General features: G+C 38.7%; 1 protein-coding gene across 3 annotated transcripts in view; it reads right to left on the reverse strand.

The window, feature by feature from the left end:
• Positions 1-21,035, reverse strand: part of LOC129768542 (1-acyl-sn-glycerol-3-phosphate acyltransferase delta-like) — a 33,308-nt gene extending 12,273 nt beyond the window's left edge. Inside the window, exon 1 of one of the 3 annotated variants that reach the window (XM_055770267.1) lies at positions 20,810-21,035. The gene's annotated coding sequence lies outside the window, so the exon portion shown is untranslated. Of the gene's footprint in view, positions 1-14,935; positions 15,561-15,580; positions 15,730-20,809 lie in introns of those variants that run through there. The other 2 variants (XM_055770269.1, XM_055770268.1) reach the window with 2 other exon arrangements.
• Between the last annotated feature and the right edge of the window lie 2,306 nt (positions 21,036-23,341).

Here is a 23,341-nt window from a genome sequence, read left to right on the forward strand (position 1 = left end):
CAAGCAATCCGTCGTTAACATGAGGAAGCATTGATTCTACTGCATCTACAAATGGTTCGTTTATGTTTGAGCTTAAGGGGGTAGTACACTATGAAAATCATAATAAGAACAAACCTGGGACAAAAACACAGTAAAGTAGACATCCCAGAGAACATTTTAGGCCAGATTTTTTAAAGTTTCCATAGTGTACTACCCACTTAAGCACGCTGTTTTTTCTGCACCTGCATTCAATCACGGATTCTAAAATAAGGTTTTGCCAACTTATCGCTCATGAACAAAAATCATGATGTCACGTTCGTTTCGCCCAAATGTGGAAAAACGAATTTGTAGAGATAGCAGAAAACAGGCGAATGATAAAATGTTATCAATGTTTCAATCTGGGATATATTAATACAATTTCTACTCGTGTGGGTAGTAATCACATCGAACCGTGAACAAAACAGATTTATTAGGTGATAAGCGTAGTGGAATTCGGAACCCCAGAAACCCCCAGATCTCTGTCAAATAATGAAAATAATGAATGCGAATCACCACTGATTACACAAGGACATGAAACGTAATCGAGTGTCTCAAACAAGTAACCTTTGTTCTATATTACTTGTGTTTCACTCTTATCGATTATGATGATAGTAAGACTGAGTCTATCCTACTTCAAAACTTGTGAAAACAGACTTGCCACGCCGATCTGTATAAATATTACAGTTATACCGTTTGCAGAACTGTTCTAACTCTTGGAAAGCGAGAGACTAGACATCAGATGACGCTCGAATCGATGGTTCGAAAGAAATACTTTCAATGTCTAATTTGGTACATTGAACAGTTTTCAGATTTCAGTGCGAATGGCGACACAAGTATTGCCTGTTGGAGGTTTGCCAACGAGTTTGCAAATCGAACATACAATGCAATTTGTTGTCTTCATTTGTTTTAACTCTGATGTGATTGCTAGCCGGTAGCCATTCGAACGAATGATGTCGGCATTTTAACAAGTATAGAACCTGATGGCGATGCAACCAGAATTTTGAACTATATGAGTTAACCCAGCGCCAATTTCGCCAATTTCGTACTTCTTCTACACATTTTTTGACATTTTCGTACGAACAAAGCTACTTAGCTGCTTACACATCGATACTTTCAAAAAATAATTGACGAATCTACGCAAAGCCTACATTAGATCTAAGAACCACAAAAGTGTTGATGTTTGTGCTTCTACGCGCATTTAATTTCTATTTAAATTCGTTTTAACCATTAAATATCGCCAGTAAATGGTAAGAAAGTTGGATTTCAAAAAGACAATTTCTTCATACTGGAAGGATTTACGGAACGTGTAATTTAATTTCTCAAATCGTAACTTTGCAGGCGGCAGCTTAATGGTTCCTCACAGAGGCCTGGTTCTCGTGAACCTTTTCAGCGTATGAAAGAACACTTAAAACCGGGAAATTTGAAGAAATGTTTTTTTGAAAATTCAAACCAAAATCATCGTTTTACTCGCTGCGCCATCTGGTTGCAAATCTAACGTAAATAACGTCAAGAGACTGTGAACATTTAATTTTTCTCACAATTTCATTTCAGTTTTGAAACACAACGAACACCATCCATCGCGTTCACGAGTTTGTTTATTTGACCAAACAGACATGTTTTGAGTGCCAATGAATTACAATGCATTATAACTCTAAGTAATATCAGGTTGGGGGGAAAGAAATCCATTATTTTCTCGGTGGCTGGCTGTAGTGATCGATATCTCGCGTAATATCGAAAATACTTTTTTTTGGCTCGCTATAAAGGTGACATTTCACTTTAAAAAAAAATCTTGTTCATTGTTGTTTGTTCCATTCAGTTATGAGTTACAGGGTGTTAAAAATAGAAATGAACAAAGAGAAAATTTGATACATTTTAAAGTTTTTCTTTAATAAAGACGAAAATGCAAGCCCGATCGCTGACACTGACACCATAATTTGTGTTTATGGTGCCGATACTGTAACAACTAAAAATGTGCAATTTAATTTTTTTATTTCATTTACTTTTTTAATTTTTTTAATTCAAAAAAAATAGTGTAATATACTAAATTCAGATGTCTACTGTCAACTACTGGCAGCTCGTGTTCTGCTGTTGTAGGATATGGACGTATTCCTCTCGTGTGTTACCGTTATTGGAAAGTATCTATTTTTTATAGATCGTTACCTGGGACACTTCACTAGTGCCCGACAGGCAACATTCCATCTAGAGGTCGGTCAAATACAATAGGAATTGCACTTTTGTGTTAACTCGAAGCAGCTTCATCAATTTCCTGGAACTCGATAAAGTATGAGGACACAATAAGGTCAAGTAGGTTCAAAAAGTTATATTTTTTTAACAATGGACGGGGACGAGGATATTTCTCTCCACCCGTCTATTGAAATGATAAATATTAACCCATCCCCCACTCCCCTTCATGCTTAATCGCCTTCCCCCCGCTATTCCCCAAGAAAATGCTCCACCGATTTCAAAGCTTACCCCGAAGGCAAGACAGGGCTATATATCGGTTTTTCAGAAGTGAGTCTAAACCGATTGATGCCATTTAAATAGCAAAAATCTTGAAGAATTTTTCTGTAGTTGTCATGTTTAGTAAGGTTAATCGAGACAAACTGCGAGTAGTCACGCTTCAAAGACTCGTTCATCAAGTCGGTGAAGATTCTGGAATGCAAGAAATTACATTCCGTAGCTATCAACGACTCGAAAAAAGTGTATACACCGTCGGACTCGTTTATTGTTTATATCAACAGACCTCCAAGGTCCCAATGATTTCAACTTAACCTGGTTTAGATAGGCTTCGGGTCACTTTTGTCGGCTCAGCTCTTCCTGATATTGTAGCCATTGATAAAATTCGTTTACCAGTGCACCTTTTTATCTCGCGCCTCATGAACTGCCTCAAATGTAAGCAATTTGGACACACGATGTCCTTTTGCTGTAATAAATTACGTTGTGGTAACTGCCGAAAGAAACATGCCGATGATGAATGCCCGAAACTGAGAAAAATGTTATATTTTACAGGTGTATTGGTAAGTTTCTTCGGTTTTACAACAGATGGCGTAACTTGATTATTATTCCAGTGAATCAAATTTCCAGACATTCGTTGGAAAGCTACTGTCATTGCGCGTCTTTTTCAGTATGTGTCAAAAAGTAACAACATAGTTTTTTGCCACTCGGAATATGTCGAATTCGTACCAACGAGAGTGTTTTTGCGGGGAGTGTTGCTTCATTACTTCAATATGGAGATAAAAGGTGCAGAAAGTCATCGCATTTTGTTGGAAGTTTATGGTGATCATACTCCAACTGAGCGAACGTTTCAGACATGGTTTGCATGGTTTAAAAGTGGTAATTTTGACTTGGAAGACGAACAACGTTCCGGACCGCCAAAAAAGTTCGAAGATGAAGAATCCGAGGCTTTAGTCGATCAAGATCCGTCACAAACGCAACAAGAACTTGAAGATACACTCGGAGTAGCTCAGCAAACCATATCCGATCTTTAAACGACAAATGGGAATGATCCGAAAGATAGGACATTGAAGCCACGAGACGTCGAACGCCGTTTTTTCACGTGCGAACAACTGCTCCAACGGCATAATGGAAAGGGTTTTTTGCATCGAATCGTTACTGGCGATGAAAAGTGGGTCCATTATAACAATCCTAAACGAAGGGCAACGTATGGATATCCCGGCCATGCATCAACATCAACATCAACATCGACGGCTGCGCGGAATATTCACGGCCAGAAGGTTATGCTGTCTATTTGGTGGGACCAGCTGGGTGTGGTGTACTATGCGCTGCTAAAACCGAAAGAAACCATTACGGGGGACCTCTACCGACGACATTTGATGCGTTTGGGCCGTGCACTGAAGAAAAAACAGCCACAATACGAGCAAAGACACGATAACGTAATTCATGTCACGACGTCACGAAACCGGTCAAAACTTACTTGGAAACGCTGAAACTGGAGGTCCTATCCCACGCGCCGTATTCTCCAGGCATTGCTCTTGCTCCGATTACTACCTTTCTTGATCGATGTAACATGGCCTGGTTGACCAGCACTTCTCCATTTTTGATGAAGTCAAAAATTTGATTGATTGGTGGTTAGCCGACAAACAGGCCGATTATTTCCGCAAAGGGATCCATGAATAGCCAGAAAGATGGGGAAAAGTTGTGACTAGCGATGGGCAATACTTTGAATATTAAATTTGTAACCAATTCTGCAGAATAAAGCATTCATTTTTGAAAAAAAACGAAGAAATTTACCGATACTCCTATCACATTGCGTTGAAGCTCTGCATTACCTATCCGTATGCCAAGCATACAAACAGCGTGCGGAACATATCAAGCGTTCCATGAAAGAACGCTCTAAGCAGTCCTACGCTGATATTTTGAAAAAGTCTCTACCTAAGACACAGGGAAATTTTTTTTGTTATTTTACGCAATGACGAACCTGTTGCAAATGCTCCTAATTCGAGCCTCACAAGGAAACCATGGGAAAAGACAAAAACAGTCCATCCCATCTGAGTCCTTAAATACATTAGTGACCCCCCAAACAAACAGGGCAATTTTGAAGAAACGCGTGCCCAGTGCCCAATACACCCAAATTAGCGTTGGCAGAAAACACGTCATCTTTGGCAGAAATGATGCCATTTAGTGTGCTGTTGAGTCAAATGCGCAAATAATGAGCTATTTTGAAAGCTCTTTCTGTTTTCTTTTCTCATTTCATTTGTGATTGTGCCAAAAAAAAAAGTCCATACGACGTCAATGGGGATCGAACCTAGGTCGGCTGGAATGCAAAGCTAATTTACACGACCACGCTATCCACATGGCTAATGATGCTTAAGAAGTTGTGATAATATTGCACCTGATTATAAAATGAAGTTGGGAAGTGTTTTCTAAGAGTAAAAAAGGAGCGCATGAAGGAGAACAATATCTATCTCGGTCTGGGCCGTGTATGTGGCAAAGCATGCGGAAAGGTTATTTGTCTTTTGTTTCGCTTGCTCGTATTAATCTTATATTGCTGTACCATGTATATTATACAAATGCTTACCAGTATTTGTGAGTCATGACATTTTCTGTTATGTTATGTCTCGTTTAATGTCATAAATTGGGATGACAAAACATGAGCTAAAAATCAATTTTGGGTGTACTATCCAAAGTCCTGAATTAAACCAACCTCCCCAAACTGATTCCAACAATAAAGCCCATTTTTCGCAATCTGAACAGCCTCAAACTGGGATTTTGGCGTTTTCAGTTCTTGTAAATAGCATTTTGAATGCTCTAAACGTTAGTGAGCCTCTTAACACCCTTATTGTATGCCGGCAGTGAAGACGTTCTTGATAGAAAAATTAGCTTTTCTTGCTGCGTTTATATCTTTCGATGGATAATTCAGCACAACAGGCCAAGGATTCAATCACTGTTATACAGTGGAATTGCAGAAGCCTGTTGCCTAAATTAGACACATTCAAATTTTTTATTCATAGTTTCAAATGTGAGGCATTCGCCCTTTGTGAGACGTGGCTTTCTCTAGAGAACGAATTGAACTTCCACGATTTCAACATAATTCGTCTAGGTCGTAATGACACATATGGTGGTGTATTAATGGGGATCCGTAAATGCCACTTCTTTTATAGAATCCATTTCTCTCCGATGACAGGAATTGAGATTGTTGCTTGCCAGACAAAAATCAATGGCAGAGACCTCGGTATTGCTTCAATTTAAATTCCTCCTAGAACTACAGTTCACCGTCAACAGCTTAGAGATATGGTCGAAGCCTTGCCAGGTCCTCGTTTAATTTTGAGTGATTCCAATTCGCATGGATTGGGATGGGGATGCCTTATTGATTTATGTTCTGTGCGATAATTTCAACATGACGACTCTAAACACTGGGGAGGCTACTAGGATAGCAAAACCCCATACACGATATAGTGTTCTAGACCTATCAATTTGCTCCTCTTCTTTATTATTGGATTGCGTATGGAAGGTAATCCAAGAGCCCATGGTAGTGATCATCTTCCTATACATTTATCTATTGACAATGACTCATCCATGTGAGACAGTTCATATTCCGTATGACTTAACGAAAAATATCGACTGGATGAAATTTCGATAAATAATCTCTGAATCTATTGATTCGATTGATAAATTATCTTCTCTCGAAAAATATTATTTCATTTCTGGCTTGATTTATGAGAGCGCTCTACAATCCAAAACAAAACGTGTTCCTACCACTTAATTTCGACGCCGTCTTCCATCACCATGGTGGGATAAAGTGCTCCAAAGTTTATCATGAAAAATCGACTGCGTTCAATGAATTCAGAAAACACGGGACGATGGACTGTTTCCGAACTTACATTGCCCTGGAACGCAAACTTAGGAATTTGACTAGCGCAAAGAAACGTGGGTACTGGCGAGAGTACGTCAATGGCTTATTGAGACAGCGCTAAGCACTGAGATGATAAAGTTCAATGTATTGAAGAATCTGCCCGATCCTTTCAAAAGATGTATGCTGAACTTGTTCAACAAATTTCTAGAGCCAAACATTGTCCCGCTAGACTGGAGACAAGTTAGAGTTATAGCCATACGAAAACCCAACAAGCCAGCCTGCGACAACAATTCATATAGGCCAATCACAATGCCATCCTGCATTCGTAAATTGCTGGAGAAAATGATTCTTTTTCGTTTAGACAAAAGACCGGTATGTGTCGATAACAGCCGCGTATTAAATTACTCCAAAAGTGTTGTTTCACCCGTTTTAAATCATCGTTGACCAGTACATCGCGATCCTGTGTGTCCGAATTACATATGTACGTGTTATCCAGTTCATACGATATTTAGTTGGCTATTTATTATCGAACCAGAATTTGCATCTGCCGATTGTGTGTTGTATACTGCTATTGTGTCGCTAGATAGTCATCAACACTCGATTCCCATTGAACCAAACACACACGCATCCAACCAGTGTTGTTTCTTTTTTTTTCCGTTCCTTTTTGACACACTATGAGCACTCAACGTACTCCGCCTGCAGCTGAAGCCAGCAAAAATACAATATTAACAAACAAGCGACTGCGAACTGATGACAATAACTGTTTTAAGATGTTTTCGGCCGAACATGATAAGAATGACCATCCGACCACGATGGAAGAAATGTTACGGACGATGATGCAGCAATTCTCTGAAACGAAACAGCTTATCGACACGGTACGAACTGAAATACTAAACGTAAACTGTAAAATTGACTCCGTTAAAACAGAACTAAAGAATGAAATTAAATCGGTGAAAGAAGAATGTGCTGCAAAATTCCAACACCACGACACTGCTCTTGATTTGCTGAATTCGAGGGTGGATGATATGTTCCAGACAGTCGGAGTTATGCAAAACCGCAACGAACTCATCATAAGCGGCATCCCTTTCAGGAACGGCGAAAATTTACAATCGATGTTCATGGAAATGGGAAAACACTTAGCGATGAACGACACGACCACCTTGATGGCGCAAACTAGGCGCATGAAATCTGGCGGAAATTTGGACGGTGACGGCCTCATTGTTGCGGAGTTTGCATTGAAGGCTACGCGAGATGCGTTTTACAGTGCATATTTGCGGAAACGAGATCTTACACTACGGCATATTGGACTGGATTCTGATCGGCGCGTGTATGTTAACGAGAACCTCTCCATCGAAGCGCGTAAGCTTAAATCGGCTGCATTACATAAGAAGAAGGCGGGCAAATTGGCATCGGTTTTCACCAAGGAAGGAATCGTCTATGTGAAGGTTGCAGTTGGCGGACCACCCATAGCTATACGGTCGGAGAATGAACTGGATAATTGTTTGTAAATCTGTTAGTAATTCTGTGTTTTCTCGTACACTTTTGAAGTAATGTTGATATGTAGTAGTTTATTTTACTGTGACTTGATTTAAATATTGTATGTTAAAAATATTTGTTTTCCGCTCCTCCGTAATTATGCAGCCCTCGAAAAATTGCTTCCCTTACTACACATAATGCTATCGTCACACAACCACACCTACACGAACATTCCGGGGGCGGTGCTGAATGCTGCTCTACTTTCTGGGAAGCTGAATATTTGCCATGGAAATTCCCAAAGTCTTTGCGCCCGTAATTGCAGTAAGCTTGATGAGATTCGAAACTTTTTGCTGAACTCAAAAGTCGAAATTGCGTGTTTCACGGAATCATGGCTAAGTCATAAGATCAGCGATCGTATTATCAGCGTCTCTGGTTACACCGTCGTGAGGAATGACAGAATATATAAGCGCGGCGGAGGCATTGCAGTTTACTATAGGGATCATTTAAACTGTTCTAGGGTTTTCGGCACGACTCTCACAGAAGATTCGACGGACAAGACTGAATGTCTGGCGTTGGAATTTCGAGTAGAAGGTATCAGAATCTTGATTATGGTCATCTACAATCCTCCGGAAAACGACTGCTCGTCTTTTTTGGCGGAGAAGTTGGCCAATTACGCCGCATGCTATGAAAACATTTTTCTACTGGGAGATTTTAATACTGACTTGATGCGATCTAGTAACAAACGTACGTTATTCGAATCAACGCTCCGTACTTTTTCTCTGTCATCCGTGAGCGACGAACCAACGTTCTTTCATGGTGGAGGGTGCTCACAGCTTGATCTCTTCCTAACCAACAACAACGAAAAGGTTTTGCGATTTGGACAGGTCAGCTTTCCCGGGCTTTCTCAGCACGATTTAATTTATGCGTCAGTTGACTTCGACGTCTTACGGCCTTCCACTCCACGTACTTATCGAGACTACGCAAATTTTAATGCGCATGTTTTGGAACACGAAATTCTGTCCATCCCCTGGAACCAATTCTACGCGATGGAATGTCCAGCCGATTCCATGGAATTCTTCAACGCTCACATCAAAAGAGTACACGATGTGTGTATTCCTCTACGTGTCACTGCCAGTCGTCGACAGTACAATCCATGGTTCACTGATAGTGTTCATCAGTTCCTGCTTGAGCGTGACTTGGCGTACAAAGATTGGTTGCAAGCACCTTCACATTTGAAGGACGTCAGGCGGCAGAGGTACAAGATATTGAGGAATCGCGCCAACGCGAAAATAACTCAAGCTAAACGACAGTACCTAAATCGTTTTTTAGACAGCAGAATACCTTCGAAAACCTTATGGCAGCGGGTAAAGAGTCTTGGAGTAGGCAAAGATAAACAGTCGCGACCTTGTGCGTTTGATCCAGATGATGTAAATCGTACATTCGCTGCAAATTTTACGAGAAATACTCATCGAGAAGCTGTACCTTTGAGACTAGCACCACCATCGTTGTACAGTTTCTCATTTCGACCTGTGCGCTACTGGGAAGTCGTGAACGCCATCTGGGACATCAAATCGAACGCCGTGGGAATGGACGGTTTACCGATTAACTTCTTCAAGATCATACTACCATTAGTTGTGCAACAAATTACGCATTTATTTAACATGTTTATCAGTAGTTCCACCTTCCCTTATCCCTGGAAACATGCGAAGGTTTTGCCACTGAAGAAAAAAGCGCATTTGAACGATATCTTCAATCTACGACCTATTAGCATCCTTTGTGCATTGTCAAAGGCTTTCGAGAAGCTCCTCAAACACCAAATGACCAGCTATATAGAGGAAAATGATTTACTAACTGACTGTCAGGCCGGTTTTCGTAAAGGACAGAGCATCAAAACCGCAGTTCTTCGAGTGTACGACGATTTAGGAACCATTGTTGATAAAAAAGGTGCTGGCATACTATTACTGCTCGACTTTTCTAAGGCTTTCGATACTATTCCACATAGCAAATTGCTTGGCAAATTAGCTTCTCAGTTTAACTTCTCTTCTACTGCCGTAAACCTGTTGGAATCGTACCTGCGTGGGAGAAGACAGACAGTTTTCTGTGGTGACCGCTGTTCAAGCAGTGTCGAAGTGTCGTCAGGAGTACCTCAGGGCTCAGTTCTCGGTCCTCTGCTTTTCTGCTGCCATATCAACGACCTACCGACGGTGCTTACATACTGTTCCATCCAGATTTACGCCGACGATGTACAACTATACGTTGGTAGGCTTGGTCCATGTACTCGGGATTTAATCAGGATGATGAATGCTGATCTTGAACGGGTTTCGAATTGGTCGCGACGGAATGAACTCCAAGTGAATCCTGCTAAGAGCAAAGCACTTTTCATAACAAGCCGACGTCGTAGAGCTGGAAGCTTTATTTCCCCAGAACCTGAACTAAAACTGGACGGGCAGAGTATAGAATTGTCGGAAAGTGTCAACGACCTAGGATTTATCTTCCAACATGATCTCCAATGGGACGAACTCATAATTCAACAATGTGGAAAGATCTATGCTAGTCTTCGAATGCTTTACTGCTGTACCCGCACTGCCCCGACCGCCACCAGACTGAAACTGTTTAAATCACTGATCCTGCCGCATTTTTTGTTTGGCGACGTCCTCCACGTCCGCCCCAGCGCAACATCTTTCAACCGGCTGCGTGTCGCATTAAACTGCTGTGTGAGATATGTATATGGGCTGAACCGCCACGTGAGTCACCTGCAACAGCACCTCATTGGGTGCTCTTTACAAAACTTTTACGCGCACCGATCCTGTGTTTTTTTATGGAATCTATTGAAGACAAAGTCTCCTGGCATACTTTATCGGAAACTTATCCAAACTCGTGGACGCCGCTTGCAGAACCTGGTAATACCTGCCAACAACACTGCATGCTATGCTAATTCATTGTTCGTTCGAGGTGTGGTAAACTGGAACTCATTACCCCCCGCTGTGAAGCGTTCCCCTTTGGAAGCAATCTTCAAGAGTGGCTGCATAAATTTTTGGAATCGAGTAAATTGAATTTTATTATAACGATAGTAAAGAATAGGATAGATTATAATTATGTCTGTGCCAATTTTAAAACCGGAGGTAGCAAATTATTCATAAGATTCATATCTTACGCTACTAGACAATAAACAAACAAACAAACATATGGGTTGAAACGAACAATTTGCTTTCAGATACGCAGTTTGGGTTCAGAAGGGGTAAAGGGACGGATGATTGTCTAGCATTGTTTTCGTCTGAAATTCAAATAATATTTGCTCGTAAAGACCAAATGACTTTGATCTTCCTTGACATCAAAGGGGCATTTGATTCTGTTTCTATTGATATATTATCAGATAAACTTCATGTTTTGTTTATCGCACGGATGTGTTCGTCGAAACTTCGCGAAGTAAGTTGTGATAGAATGTTTTTTACTGATGGATCATAAATTAATGGCTCCACTGGTTTTGGCATATTTAATGAAAAGTTCAATGCCTATTATCGATTGAGAACTCATGCTGGTGTACGTAGCGGAAATGGCTGCAATCTATCACACTTTGAAGAAAATTGAATTCTTGTCGATTGATGACTATTTTATTTATTCAGTTGTTCAAATCATAACTCAAAAACGAAAGAAACACATCTTAGATTTTTGGATATGCTATGTAAAAAAGCCTCTGCTTTCAAGAGAAAATAAAAAAGCGCTCTTGGACCCGAGACCATGTAAACTATAAAAAACAAATTCAATCAATAACTACGAAAATAAGATTCAATTTTTATACAAAAGTAATATGTTTTTCAGAAAGGACTAGCTAATTGGCTTTAATTTGATATGTCGATCATCTGAATCGGTCTAGTTGTTCAAAAGTTATGTATAAAAAATCATCTTTAGAAAGAAGTAGAAAGTTTGGATTTTTCGGAAAAAATAAAAAAACAGATCTAATGTTTTGCAAAAGGTAACAAAACTACCAATTGTTAAGAAAATCTGATGATGGCATAGTGACTCGCCAGAAACTCCGGGAGGTTGATTGGGATGTTTAATGCATCTACCATAAGGTCCGGACCTGACACCAAACGGTTACCACATTTTTATCGCATTGCAAAAATTCCTAAGTGATAAAAAATTGGGATCAAGAGAAGATTGTAAAAAATTGATTGCTAGAGTTTTTGGCTAAAAAGGACCAAGACTTCTACAAGAGAGGCATTATGAAGCTACTTTTAGAATGTTAACAAATTTTTCAACATATTTGACCCAAATCGGCCACTCCGCAGCATATTAAATGAAGTTTTGAATTTCACCAAAAAATAATGGATTTTCTTTTACCCTAATATCTATGGTGTTTAAATAGTACAGAATATCCATTAGTATTAAGGCATTTCATGACCGTATCCATTCCATGGCATTTCATAAAAAAAAATCAACGGGAATGAAATCTTAATGGAAAAAAACAGGAAGTGGGTTCTATCTGTAGTATAACCGCAAGGGTGGCGTATGGCTATCGTTTACTTAGTGATCATTTGTTTTTAGTTGCATCTGAATCAATTCTGAATGAATGAATAGATAAATATTTGAGGGACTTAGAAAACGAGAGCGTTACGTTGGAGGCACAATAAAGGGTGTGTCACATCAAATTGCATCACGGAAACAACGCTGTAGAAATTTAATTTTTAGGAATTATATCTTCAGCTTTCGCTTATAATCAGATAAGAGTGTATAGATCACGTTGGCCATGCTTCACTGTCAATTTTTCGTAAATTTGGAAAAATGTCGTCGAACGAAAAAGAGCGTCGTGAATTAATCCTGCGCACTCATTTCGAGAATCCGGAGTTGTCACATCGGGACATCGGTAAGATGCTGGGAATCGTCCAATCCACGGTCAGCAGAGTACTAAAACGATACTTCGAGAACCTAACCATCGACCGGAAGGTGAAGAACGGCAAAAATGGATGCTTCGTCTGTGAAAAAGATCACAAGCGCGTAGTTAAGCAGTTTAGACGTGATCCGAGAAGTTCGGTGATACCATTTCGTTCAGTTCTTTAGGAGCTATTAATGCTGAAATGTCGATCTCCGGCGTAACGCTCTAGCTTTCGAAACTTTGATTTAACACCCCGGTATACAAATGAAAGACCTAGTCCTACGTCAAAATAATCCAAAATTAATTAAATTCAATATAAGATAAATACGAATGATTCTACTTCTCAAGATAAAGACAAACAGCTGAAGGGAAAGAGAATGCCAGGACTGAAAATAGTCGACAAGTTAGTTCAACTGTTCTTCTCTCTGTATTGTCAGTAAGACGCAATATGTTTTTGCCAAATAGAGATAGAGCAACATGAACCACACATTAGCATACCCGGGCCCGGAAGAATAAGACTGGAGAACATTTGACCGTCAAAATGATTTATTCCCGATAGATACCGCATAAAAGTGTTGCTAAAAATGTATTCATCTTCATAGTGAATTTTTTTCAACTGTTTTATCTTGAAGCTCATCGCTAATACAGTAGAACCTCGATTATCCGCGAAAGCGAGTTCCATAGTAATTCTGTATGGCTTCCCGAAATTTGTCAGTGAGAGGTAGGCACTCGCTTTTTTGTTTTTGTCATTAATGACTTTCACATTATCTGACCACTAGTGTACATGACCTTACAGATGGATAGTTCAATAATTTTTATATTGATGAAACATAGCTTTCATGCTGAAATATATTAGGCTGTCAAAAAAGTCCTGCGGTATTTCCGCGAGGTGTCGTTGTAAGCGCGTAGTTCTAGTTGTATTCATTGTATCGAGTCATACTATAGCTTGTTGGAAAGGTATTTATATAATTCACTATAATTCACTGTTCTTGACAGTGTTTTATTTGGTTAAGTCTTTCGTGAGTTATAGTGTCGCAAATATGGAGCAAAATAAAGAGAAAATCCGACATATTTTACAGTACTACTATGACAAAGGCAAAAATGCATCTCAAGCTGCCAATAAAATTTGTGCAGTTTATGGACCCGATACAGTTTCCATTTCCACCGCACAACGATGGTTAAACGTTTTCGTTCTGGTGTAGAGGTCGTCGAAGATGCGCCACGCTCCGAAAGGCCTGTCGTCGAAAATTGCGACAAAATCGCTGAATTAGCCGAGAAAGACCGGCATAGTAGCAGCCGTAGCATCGGTCAAGAGCTGGGGATAAGTCATCAAACCGAAGCTTGGATTCACAAAGAAGCTCGATGTATGGGTGCCACACACGTTGACGCAAAAAAACATCTTTGACCGTATCGACGCTTGTGAATCGCTGCTGAATCGCATGGTGACTGGCGATGAAAAGTGGGTCACTTACGACAACGTGAAGCGCAAACGGTCGTGGTCGAAGCCCGCTGAAGCGGCTCAGACGGTGGCCAAGCCCTCATTAACGGCCAGGAAGGTTCTGCTGTGTATTTGGTGGGATTGTCAAGGAATAATCTATTATGAGCTGCTTCCCTATGGCCAAACGCTCAATTCGGACCTGTACTGCCAACAACTGGACCGCTTGAAGGTAGCACTCATGAAGAAGAGGCCATCTTTGATAAACAGAGGCCGCATTGTCTTCCATCAGGACAACGCCAGGCCACACACTTCTTTGGTGACGCGCCAGAAGCTCCGGGAGCTCGGATGGGAGGTTCTTTTGCATCCGCCGTATAGTCCGGACCTTGCACCAAGTGACTACCACCTGTTTTTGTCCATGGCGAACGAGCTAGGTAGTCAGAAGTTAGCCACAAAAGAGGCCTGTGAAAATTGGCTATCCGAGTTTTTTGCCAATAAGGAAGCGAGCTTCTATAACAGGTGTATTATGAAGTTGGCATCTCGTTAGGAACAAGTCATCGAACAAAACGGTGCATATTTGACTTAAAACAGATGATTGTAACTAATTTTATGAACAAATGAAAATTCAAAAAAAATACCGCAGGACTTTTTTGACAGCCTAATATTTATCTCGAGCTTGCACCACATTTTTGTTCCATTATTGTTTTATCCGCGAATTTCGTTATTCGCGGTAACCTTGCCAGATTATTTCACGGATAATCGAGGTCCTACTGTATTTTTGAATACTTCACAGTTTCAGTCTCGTTTATGGTAGACATACCTCGAACACTCAATAAGCTGTAATTCTGCAGAACTTCACACCACAATATCTCACAAAGCACGACGTTCTATTATTCATATAATCTTTTTTTACACAATCTGATTGAAACTTTTTTCACTCACAGACCACAGCGAAATGTTTACTTAAAGTGCCCAATACGTAAGGGAGACAGACAGAAGGATTAATCGTATCGTGCTCCAGTTGCACTTTGGAATTATCTTTCTTACACAACGAAACAATAGGTGTTGTTATACTATACGTTGGCTTCGTTTTTTGTTTAGTCACTTCAAGTTGTTACGTTATACGTCCCTTGCGGATACATTTTTCGTGAGCTGGGCACCGTGCTTTTCGCTTAAGGTACGATAATTTTCAGTTAAATAACCAGTAGGTTCTTTTATCTCTTTCAATTGTTTCTCTATTTTCGATGAATAGACTCGAATTTACACCAAGAAAGTTCAAAGTATGTTGGCGAACTATGCTTGTCCTATCCATCAAGTCACTCGTAGGCGTTGCGTATAATTTTCCAACAATACAACACAAAAAAAACACCGGATCATTCGACCGGCTCGAGTCAGGTAAAGATAACTATCACACCCAAGCAAGTGCACCGGGGATGCTAGATTTGCTCCGTACAGTTTTGCTCACCACTTTATGATGCAACCATTAGCGCTTCGCACTTGAATGATGCTCCAAGTTCAATTTACTGATAATAGCGTTCGCAGGTCATACGCTAAATCGGGAGGTGCCACGTTTAAATATATGCTCATTCGAATGTGATCCGCACACTTTCACGATTCGTTCGCGACTACCGCGACTGCTGACTGGGAACGATATTCAACAGAGTCCGTGTGCAGTTAACCATACGGAGTTAGAGCAAACATTATGCCATTGTTATATCCACTCCAACATATTTTACTTTCTTTTTTTTCAGTTGCATAAGCACTGTTACAATTTCATATATTTGAGAATACCAACTAGAGTAATATTATAGACACAAAACAAAGTACAATGTTAACATTATAAACTGTACAAATATTCATTAAACTAACACGCAATAGAGAACAGATCTCAACGCCAGCGAAGAACCATGACCATGACCCTCAAAATTGTACACTGAATGTGCGTATAGGAGATCAATAGTACACTATCAACATACACGTTGGCGAATCGCATTTCAAAGGTCAACGACACTCGTTTGAATTGGTTCCTATTTCTGATTCGGTTTGGTGTAAGTCGCGAACGACTTTTGCGAGGAATGCGATCGCCGTCTGAACTTCCCGCTGGTGTTCTTTTGCAATTTGGTCATGCAAGTGCAAGTTTAAATTATCAAGTTGATGTTTTAGTTTTCCATTCAATTTTGACATATACGAGTGTCATATGAAAAGTCCGTGCAAAAATAAAAAAAACTTTTAAACAACCGGAATATATAGGGAGTGAAACGAAAACCTAAACACAGAAAATGCAGGAAAAAAAGGGAAATGCTTATAACTCGAACATTTCTTAATAAATCGGAAAGATGTTTGCATCAATTGATATGGAAATATTTCTACGCATCTATCACAATAAATAAAATGTTATTTTTCATGATATGAACAATTGAATAACTGTGAAATGTCAAGCGTTATTTAAACATCTTAACTGCCACGTTTTGATTGGCCAGATTTACGGTTTCCCCAATGTGCCTGGGGGAATCCGCTTTGCAAATACAGTCAACCCTCCTATAACGCGGTGAATGCGTACCGCGTTATATGGAAACCGCGCTATAAGAAACTCGGATTTTGCATACAAACCAGGCCAATCCTTAGCGCGTTGTATGGAAACCATCCCCCGTGTTGCATGAAAACCGCGCTATAAGAAACTCCGAATGAGTACAAATCACATCATTCGTACCGCGTAGTATGGAGACCAATAAGAGACCATAAAAGAAAATGATAAAAAAACAAAAAGTAGAAGGGTCTGAGAGGGGCACGGACGGAAGTTTGTCGTAGGACTGTAATTGTTCAGAACAGTTGTTTTTTAAATGTAATTCTTTTCATTGTTCAGAAATCTGTTAGTTCAATTCTTTTGAAACTCTCAATAGTAGCCCTGAAAAGAGCCGTTTGTTATATGTAATCATAACCGTCAAACGGTTTGTAATGGTTTGTACTCATAATCGAGAGTAGTAGCTTTTTCGGTGGAATAATGTTCGTTTGCAGACTATCACAATCAAGACGTATTGGTTCTACTGCTCAATCTATCATAAAAGGAATTGAGTAATTGAGAATTATGAATTATGAGTCATGAAGATTAATATTCCATTTCGTTTCATTTTTGTGATGCGATGTAATGCCGATCTTAATTGGTCCTCGCATGATAATCGCTGCCATTCTCCTAGTATTGAGGGGCTGTCCACATACCACGTGGACAGAAAAAGCATGACTTTAGACACCCCCCTCCCTCTCCGTGGACAAGCGTGGACATTTCTCATACCCCTCCCCCTGTTGTCCACGTGGACATTCCTCCCGTTTTGAGGAAAAAATCAAGAAATTCTATTTTTTTCGCTTAAATTTCATTTCAAGTTTGTTTCTATTTTCTGTTCCATATTTTAATTAATAAAAATTAAAGCCTTACCAATGGTAACGATTTGTCTTGAAATCTTCAATTTTTTCAACATTGTCCGGGAGCTCATTATTTTCTTCCGAATTCCATTTACGTTATCTCCATATCCATTTTAAAATATCGATTGTGAACTTATTCTCAAGTGTTTTTATTAAAGCTGACTGGCTGTTTGAGTTTAAAAAAAAAACAGACAATGGAATCAAGCACTTTGTATGAAAACAGAATTTTCTCGTCTAAACATCAATGACTTTCGCTTTTACAGGTTCGTCAGTGCCTGATGGCTATAATGAACCTAGTAAAAACAAAACATCTGCAGTATCATCGTAATCGATGATTCCGTTGACCTACAACTCTTAATTGTTAAATCATGCTAAATATTGTCCTGAAAAATTCGTGCCGATTCTAAGGAAAAAACCAAAAGCATATTTTTGTAGACATACATCTTTTCGATCATAGATGCACCGTTATTTCCTGAATATTTCAGCATCCTTCATGCAACTTGAGAATTCCATCTTATCAGAACTTATGCTATGCAGTAAGTTGAAGTTCTTACAAGAATCTTAACAGTTAATAATCTGAAGATACAATATCTGGTGGGTAAGACGGGTGGAGTTTTAAAAGTGCCCTAGAAGCGTTCTGCATCGTTGATTTCAATAGGCTCAGCTGCTGGCAGTACTTGTTGAAATTCATCGAAACTAGTTGCTTGGTAAAAGCTCATGATACAGATTTTCTTCCAGTCCTACCAGACCCTGCCATAATTTTCTTCAAGCTAAAACCTGCCTCGGGGTTCTATCCATTTGCAAAGATTTGTTTTAACTCAACATTCTTGTGAATGATTTGCCGTTTACAATTCGCTACAAATATGTATTTTCGTCGCGTTTATGAAACGAATCGCAGATTGAGAGAAGTCCCTTCAAGTGTTTTTCGGAAAAATAATCCCTTATTCCGGATTTGAAATTAGCACAATGTTGCGTTCTTTAAGAGGATATTCTAGTCTATAAATTGAAAAAAATCATTTTTTTCCTTCATATTTCTCTAATTCAGACATTTAAAAATATATTATAGAAGAGACTTTTCGAAAATCTCATCATTTACCAAGTTATAGCCATTTTAGTGATGCGATATATTATCTTATCTAAATGTACGGCCACAACAATGACCTTCAAACGCGTTTTTCTCGAAACATGTTTTTTTTTTCAAACTGGCTTACACGATATCTCAAGTTCTACTTATCCGATCTATGTTTATATAAATACAATCTGTATGCATCTCTCTATCGCATGAACCTATAAAAATCATAATTTCATAACTTTACTATTTTAAAAAATCAAGAAACTTGGAAAAAAATGTTTTAAACAGCCATTTTGGCAAAAATTCGTTTTTGACTTGTCCGAGGTGCATGCGATAGTGGTATCTTTACTGATTCAGAATCTGTTCGATTTGTTTGTTTCAGATAACCAGAACAGCTGGAATCGTGTACGTCACCGCTCGCTTAACCGCTCGCTAACTGGAGCAGAAGTGTAGAATGGAGAATGATCCAATTTACTACATGGGCTGAAAAGTCTCTGGATTTTTCTTGGAAACAATAGTTTTTGAGCAAGGCTGTATTCATTCCTCAACATAGTTTCCTTCTAGGGTAATATTCTTGGTATAGCGAGTTTCCAACATTTGGATTCCCTTTCTGTAGTACGAAACGTCTAAGTCTTCGAAATATGCCTCAGTGCCACTCTGCAGACAGCCTATTGGACTCAGGAATGTGGTAATGGATCCACATTTCATCCATTGTCACAAAACGTCGAGGGAAGTCCACTCGATTACGCTACAACAACGCCATACCGGCTGTTGGATCATCAACGCGTCACTGTTTTTGGTCAACGGTCAGCAAACGCGGCCCCCATCGCGCGGATAGCTTTTTCACTCGTTCCCACTCATTCTTTTAAAATGCCTACGGTCTCAGCTAACTCACATAACTTCACGTTACGATCGTTCAAAACGAATCGATCGATGCACTTGTTTTACGATTTCAGAATTCGTAGCCTTTTTTGGCCTTCCAGAGCGAGGTTCATTTGCGGTGCTTGTACGACCCAGTTTAAATTCACTAAACCACCGGTAAACTGTTGTTCTCGAAGGAGCACAAGTGGAATAACATTTCGTCAACCACTGCATTGATTGTACAGAAATTTTTCCCGTCAAAAAACAATGTTTGATCAAAATACCTTTCCTTTTCCTTTTTTTCCATTTTATTCCTTTCCATTATATTCCTTTTTTTCCATTTTATACACGAATGTTCAGGTAGCGACACTTAAACAACTGTGAACAAATGAACGAAATATCATGGAACTTCACACATAAACTAGTGACAGATGGACCTCTCGAAATAAATCCCGTTTATTTTTAAGTGGCGCCATCTGTTCAATAATTCCGGCACTTTTCAGCCCATGTAGTAGTTCAGTGGCAAATTAAACAAAACTAATCAAATAAAATAATTTAAAATGATAAATCAATAAAATTCATATACATGTACGGTCCGTAGCTCAAAAAGCATTTTGCCAACGACCTACGATTTTTCGAATTTTGAACTGCAAGTAAACCCGGTTCAGTGTTTACTCTGCATGGCTTACATCCGTAACCATAGTGTTTGAAATAATGAAAAAAAAATGATGACCTGAGAACAATATCGATTCACCGGTAAAAAAAACAATTTCCCTTTTATTTTATTTTTTGTATGATGCAATATATGTATCAGAATAAATTACATTAAACTCAACATAGTAAACCATACTTATTTGGTATCACAAAGGCAATGTACATTCAATAGCCAAAAAGCGACTGTTTATAAAACAGCCGCTGTATGATTGATGTGAAAAAAAATAAATCCAACGATTGTGTCAACATCTCCACTTTCGTTTTCATATCCTCCAGTACTGGTTGAAGCGTCCAATTTTTCTTTTTTTTCTCCTACATTTACAGTTTTTCCTTCTTATATTTCCGCTAAACCCAAACACATGATAGAGCTTGAACGCAGCAAACAGGTTAATCCACCCGGCATCGACTATTGCCCTAAAGCGAGTTTTCTCGAAGCTGCATTAGTACCGTTCAGACAAGTAGTTGACCTTGAATCAATCTTCCGGCAACTTCACGATGAATAACATGTAGTATATTCATTTTCACGCTAGTAGGAAATTGTTTGAACAAATACTTTAATTAATAATAGAGAACCCTAAGATTTTGAAGAAAAACAAAGAAAATCTTTATAATCCATAAATTTTGTCTCACCCGATTTGTAATCCGTAATAACCACGCAATCACTCTGTTTTCAGCGAACTAAAGTTGAACTTTGATCATTGTCGCCGTAACTGGACAATGCGTAGTGACACAAACTACACTTATTTCACTGCACTCATGGAATCCTCTACCTTCATGAACGTATGTATTAATAATTGCGAATAAAAAGGGTACAGAGCACGAAGTTATGCTTCGAAGCAATGGAACAAACTGACAGCCGGAGAGAAATAACCTAACCAGAGATGCCAGGTTTGAAGACATGTTTTCATTTTGAAGACATTTGACTTACTGTGAAGACATTTTGAAGACATTATGAAATATGAGAGGACATTTCAGTATGATGGCATATGTGGAATTCGCGAGAATTTATTTTTATAAAATTATAACTATTGGCCGAAAAAAATCGTCAAAAGAAGTAGGGCTTCTGCCTCAGTGTCATTCGCTCGCTATTTTATTAGTGTCACTTGTTTACTTTTGTTCTTAGTAATCATCGGAGACTCTAGTCTCGGGGAAATTCACTCGCATTTTGCAAACTTTTCCAAGTAGAAAATCCACAAGTACATAAAATGAATTCAACAACACAGTAACCTTTATATAAAATTCTGAAGAACTTCGGTATGAATACATATTATCTCTTAAAGACCTTAGTTCATTTGCGCTCGAGAATTCTTAGATTTTTTAAACGACGACTTCACAAATTTAAGGTTTTCCGGTTACATGCCATTTCTTTAATTAGTTTTATGGGTATATTTTAAGTTACAATCAAAAAAACATATTGAGCAACTTATTTATTTATTTATATCACAGTTCCGTTTTTGTGGAAGAACTGGGACGATTTTCATTCAGTCAACGGTTTTCAAGCCAATTATCATTTCTAAAATCATAAAATTTAATTCGCAGTCGCGCATTATATTCTTTGTTCATTAAAATTTGTTATTTGTTACTAAAATATAACGTCAAAATGAGTATAAGGTGCTACATAATAAAACCAATTAGAATAAACATTGAATATGCTATCAAACTTTGTTCTAAAATATATTATGAATTTTAGTTTCTTTCGATATGATTGTGAAGACGTTTGAAGACATTTTTTCGCACTTTGTAAAGACATTCGAAAAAATCACCTGGCATCCCTGAACCTAACAGTAAAATACCCATTCAATTCAAGTATACACTTTGAAAAAAAAATAAGGGTTAATATTCAAACCAGTGTTGCCGCACATTCATTTATACACCCAGAAATTGAGTTACTAAAATATGTTACCAAATCTTTAGTAATGCGAACATTAGTAGAATGTACATATTTTCTGTAAATATTACCAACAGTATGTAAAATAAATGTCAGATGCGATACACATCCCCAGGGTACGTATATGGAAAGGTAGTGTGGACTGACTAGTGCATCAATAGTAGTGAGCCTGTGACGTGTTAGCTTTGCAAGTATCATGGAGCGGTATACTAAATTTGTCTTAATAAGTTTATATCTATTGTATTTTAGCTTAATATATATATATATATATATATATATATATATATATATATATATATATATATATATATATATATATATATAAGTTATCAACACAGTCAACCAATCTTCAGTATCGACCAACGCCAACATTACTTATCAGCAGGAGACAGAGCAAACATCACGCATCAATGTTCTAGCGCTTAAGTAAACACTTAAGCATAAATAACGCCATGTGGTAAATGCGACCGACGAACAATTATGCAGCCACAGATAAGGACTCGAGTCGACACCATAAAACGGTTAAACATTCTTTCTGAGAAGAAGGAAGAAGGGAAACATAGAGATAGGCAGATAGGGTAGATTATAAGCTAGCTTTGTACATGAAATAGAAAATAAAGATCAGTCTTGTCGTAACCTTAACAGGAGCAACATAGCTCACTAGTTTTAGTTTTCATTATCCGAAATTTTTTTCACTATTTAACTGGCGCAGTCGGTAGGATAGTGTTTTAAGTGTTCGCGAAACGTTAGTTTAATTTCAGCAATTGCGCCTGCGCGAACGAATATCGTGTAGTGGTGATTAATCTGACGAAACCGGACGCAACACTAGTTCCAGCTCTAAAAATCGTAAGTAACAAAATTTTTCTTTTTTCTAACTCATAAATCGGATCGGCGCTTTACTGAAACAAATAAAAGCCCGTCCCCGAAAACAAAAATTAAAGCAAGTACTAATTCAGAGTGGCGAGGCCCTACCCGAGGTAACCGGACCACTGTATATCACAAGAAACACACAAAGCTAACATAAAACAAAAATAAATTAAATTATCGAATTACAATTAAAATTCTAACCCTGAAAAAAGGTGATAGTGATTAGATAGTGATTTAATAGTGAAAAATGAACCCTGAATTGGCAGGTTTCACAATTCCTGTAAATACCCAGGATAGTGACTGCATTGCTCAAACGAACGAAATGTTCTGCAATGCAGAAAAAGTGCTGAAGGCGATGCAAACGCCTCAAGCCATAAATAATTTGCCATCCTTCGACGGGAATCCCG

This window comes from Toxorhynchites rutilus, chromosome 2 (assembly GCF_029784135.1).
Source record: "Toxorhynchites rutilus septentrionalis strain SRP chromosome 2, ASM2978413v1, whole genome shotgun sequence".
In the NCBI taxonomy this organism is placed as follows: domain Eukaryota; kingdom Metazoa; phylum Arthropoda; class Insecta; order Diptera; family Culicidae; genus Toxorhynchites; species Toxorhynchites rutilus.